The 4,527-nt window shown below is 40.4% G+C and overlaps 1 pseudogene; it reads right to left on the reverse strand.

Annotated features, from left to right (window-relative positions):
- Positions 1–3,113: 3,113 nt before the first annotated feature.
- Positions 3,114–4,223, reverse strand: LOC132589357 (F-box only protein 25-like; annotated as a pseudogene).
- Positions 4,224–4,527: the final 304 nt, after the last annotated feature.

A 4,527-nucleotide genomic window follows, 5' to 3' on the forward strand; every position in this document is an offset into this window, starting at 1 on the left:
CTGGGATTCTTGGCCCCAATGTGCATTACTTTGCACTTGGCCACATTGAACCGCATCTGCCACGTTGACGCCCACTCACCCAGCCTCAACAGATCCCTTTGGAGTTCCTCACAATCTTCTCTGGTTTTCACCACCCTGAACAATTTAGTGTCATCCACAAATTTGGCCACTTCACTGCTCACTCCCAACTCTAAATCATTTATGAACAAGTTAAAGAGCATGGGACCCAGTACCGAGCCCTGCGGCACCCCACTGCTTACCGTCCTCCACTGCAAAGACTGCCCATTTGTACTCACTCTCTGCTTCCTATTACTCAGCCAGTTTTTTATCCACAAGAGGACCTGTCCTTTTACTCCATGACTCTCAAGCTTTCTAAGGAGCCTTTGATGAGGAACTTTATCAAAAGCTTTCTGGAAGTCAAGGTAAACAACATCTATCGGGTCTCCTTTGTCCACATGTTTGTTCACCCCCTCAAAGAAATGTAACAGGTTAGTGAGGCAAGATCTTCCCCTACAGAACCCATGCTGAGTCTTCCTCAATAACCCGTGTTCATCAACGTGCCTACTCATTCTGTCCTTGATAATGGTTTCTACCAACTTTCCCGGTATTGAAGTCAGACTGACTGGCCTGTAATTTCCCGGGTCTCCTCTGGAACCCTTTTTAAAGATGGGGGTGACATTTGCTACCTTCCAGTCCTCAGGAACAGAAGCAGATTTCAATGAAAGATTACAGATTTTTGTTAGAAGATCCACAAGTTCAACTTTGAGTTCTTTCAGAACTCTCGGATGTATGCCATCCGGACCCGGTGACTTATTAGTTTTTAATTTGCCTATTAGTTGTAGGACCTCCTCTTTTGTCACCTCAATCTGACTCAGGTCTTTCAACACCACTTCCAATATTAGTGGTTCTGGGGCGGGCAAACACTTCTCATCTTCCACGGTGAAGACAGAGGCAAAAAATGCATTCAGCTTCTCAGCCATTTCCCCATCCTCCTTCAGTAATCCTTTTACCCCATGGTCATCCAAGGGCCCCACTGCCTCCCTGGCTGGTTTCCTGCTTCTAATATATTTGAAGAAATTTTTATTGTTGGTCTTTATGTTTTTTGCAATATGCTCCTCATAGTCCCTTTTTGCCTGCCTGATCACAGTCTTGCATTTGATTTGCCACTGCCTGTGTTCCCTTTTATTAATCTCACTTGGACTGGTTTTCCACCGCTTAAAGGAGTCCTTCTTACCTTTTACAGCTTCCATTACTTTGTTTGTTAACCATGCTGGCCTCTTCTTATACCTGTTTGTGCCTTTCCTAACTTGTGGTATGTATTTTATCTGAGGTTCTAGGATTATAGTTTTAAATAGTCCCCAAGCTTCCCCAAGGGTTTTGACCGTATTTACCTTTCCTTTCAGTTTCCTCCTCACATGCCTCCTCATCTCAGAGAATTTACCCCTTTTAAAGTTAAATGTGGTTGTGGTGGTTGTGGGTAGGGTATATATTTGAGGAACAGAATGGTTAATTAGCTGTTAACTTATTTGTGTTGCTGAGAGTAAGTCCATCATTAGTTTTGTGTTGAAGTATATCAGGCATTGAAAAATGCTTCTCAAGGAAAAGCTTGAAAATTGGCCCTGCAAATGCTGGAATTGGAAGAAAGATGGGTAGAAAAGGCAGAGGTCTGAGAAAACGAGGCAAGGCATTCAAGAAAGCAAGGGCAAAAGTATAATGAATGTTAACAATAGTAACTTAAATAAATGTTAGGTTTTAGTAACAAGCATAGTATGCAGAAATCACTGAATATTAGGTATCTTAAATGCTTGTGTTTGATGCTATTTGTCCTTATGATTAACAAATAACAGATAAATATGATATTTATAATTCCCTCCTTCATTCTTTTCTGTAAATAGTAATAATAATTTTTATCAAAAGAAAGCAAGGACAAAATGAAAGGGCATGTGGGGCTTATGAATAAACAACAGGAGGTAGATGATGCTAGCAAAAAGGCCACTGCAAGTTTAAGGAACACTGAAACTAGTGGGACTCTGAGCCAAGGAGGGCAGAAGGCAGAAGGAGCCACAATATCACTTAGTGAGTAGTGGCTGACTTACACTACAAACCTAAATAGAGCTATACCTTTATAAGTCCATTAACTTCAATGCTTCAGACTGCACTGTTTAGCAGCCAGTGTTTTAGCTGCAGCTCTCTAGCACTGTTTATTTACAGTGCCTATGGAAAGGTACATTATTCAAAGCAGATTTTATTTGGTCCCAAGGAGGATTTTTCCTTTTTAAAAAATCAACTACACTTTCTTTATTCAAGTTAAACATTCCAACAAAAGCCACTCTCTTCCCACAGCCTCCTGCTTGGATTATGCGAAGGTGTGACTAACACATCTTCAAACAGCAGCAGATTAAAGATTTTGTTCAACAGGAACAATAAACCAATGCTATGATCATGTTTAGTGTCTTTTCTGGAAAAAGAAATGAACCAGGCTTACGTGAATACCAAATGGGACACTTTTCTACTCAGTTGGGGTGGGGGGTGTCAATTTATTTTTCCCTGGTGTCCTGCAGAGCAGCTGGCCTCAGCTGTTTTCAAATACTCTGGCAAGTTAATAAGGCTGAGCATATGGCTTGATATACTCTCTCCTTCCCTGACCCCTCACACAACTTAACCCCCACTCTATAAATTATGTTCCTTTATGTTTCACTAAATATGCTATTTTCCCACCACCACCACTGTCCTGGTGATATGAACCACAGTAAATCACATTAGACCTCATGTTTACTCAAAAATAAATCAGTGGGATTTTCTTTCCCAAGATAAATATATATTAGGTTGTTAGGATACAAGGAGATGAAGCTGAAAAAAACTCAGCTTTTATTTCAAGAGGAAGATTTTATTGGACTAAATGACAGAATACAAAGTGCAGTACAAGGGTTATAACAAATTTCTGAGGACTGTGCCTAAAAGTTTCACTGGCTGGGGAAAATGTATTTAATAGACATCTTGTGAAACAGTTTCTTTGTTGTGCTGAATAATTACTGGTGGTGAAGACCTGTGATTAAGAAATGAAGAAAGAATAACAACCCTGGGTTGGATCCATCACAACATTTCAACTTGTGTTAGAACTCTTTCCAGAAAAGAATACTGCAATGATGACAGAAATGGAAAATATCTCCATATTGCTCCTTTATGAAGTAATAGTTCTAAATTGCCGAATACATCAGCTTTCAATCAATAAGACTTTTTTTCTTATTCTTAGTGCCAGTCTTCACAGTGCCAGTTTTCACTGAGAATGTATAATGTGGGAGTCTCTTGACCTGAGATAATAATGTCCCAAGCTTCAGAGAATTTAGCATATGTAAAGAAAGATCACTGAGTGTAAGTCCATTGTTGACTTGCTTGGTCATCTGAGGATTACTGGGCTGCTGTTACCACAAAAGGATAGTTTCCAGTCTACAAACCCAAATGTCGATGTTCTCTACCAACTCTGACTTCTCAGCACTCCTTATTAAGCTGCAGAGTGTAGAACTCAGATCCTGAAAAAGGCCTTTGATGAGATGTGGGTTGTATTGGTCTTCCAATACCTTTCGGCAGGACCAGATCTACATTTTTTTTGAGGGGGGGCAAAATTAAAAAATGGTGCCCCCTTCTGGGCCATTCTATCTTATGGTCCCATAGAATACAATGGACTCCATACCCAATTTGGCGCCCCCCTTCCATCGGCGCCCGGGGCAAGCACCCCCATCTGCCCCCCCTAGATCCGGCCCTGCCTTTCGGACAACTTTATCTGAGAGGTTGAAATAGTTCTTCTGAGCTGCACCACTCAATTAAGTCAACTGGGATTTTGTGATTAACTGTAGAAGCTGAATCTTCTGAAATCCTGAATTGCACTTGAAAAAATTAAGCAATTAAAAGCTTCTCCTAATGTGCAGTAGCCATGCCTTTCTTTGGTACTCTCTTTATGAAGATAAATCCATTTTTCACAATAGAAGCACTGAGATTTTGCATTGTTCCTAAAGTGGTCGTTTTCTCTTTCTTTGCTTGCAAATTCAGTCTGTGGCACTGTACATATCTTCATCATCTTTCAAGATGACAGTATGACTAATGTTATTAAGCTTATTGTTTTTGTCCTCAAGTTCTGAACTGCAAGGCTCACATCTCTTCCCACTATCTTCTGTTTTAATCCACCTCCACCCTGAAGACCACCACTCCTGGCCCTCCTAAGGCATGATTTTCTGTTAGCCTTGCAGTGTTTCTTCAACAATACAAGATCACACACTCAATGTTTGTAAACCTTGATGCTTTTATCAGAAGGTCTAGCTGTCCTTCTTTGTATTGTTGCTATGGTAACTTAACAATTATCCATCTTCCCTAAATAACATTCATTCACACATAGTCCTTGTTACAACCTCTTCTCCATCAGACTTTCTAAAGGAGCCCAACCATCTTACATGTTACTCTGAATCAAATTTAGAGGGGCATTAAAAGATGTGTAAAGATTTCTATTCTGGAGTGCTGTTGGTGCCATAATTG

Source organism: Heteronotia binoei, chromosome 21 (genome assembly GCF_032191835.1).
Source record: "Heteronotia binoei isolate CCM8104 ecotype False Entrance Well chromosome 21, APGP_CSIRO_Hbin_v1, whole genome shotgun sequence".
Classification (NCBI taxonomy): Eukaryota; Metazoa; Chordata; class Lepidosauria; order Squamata; family Gekkonidae; genus Heteronotia; species Heteronotia binoei.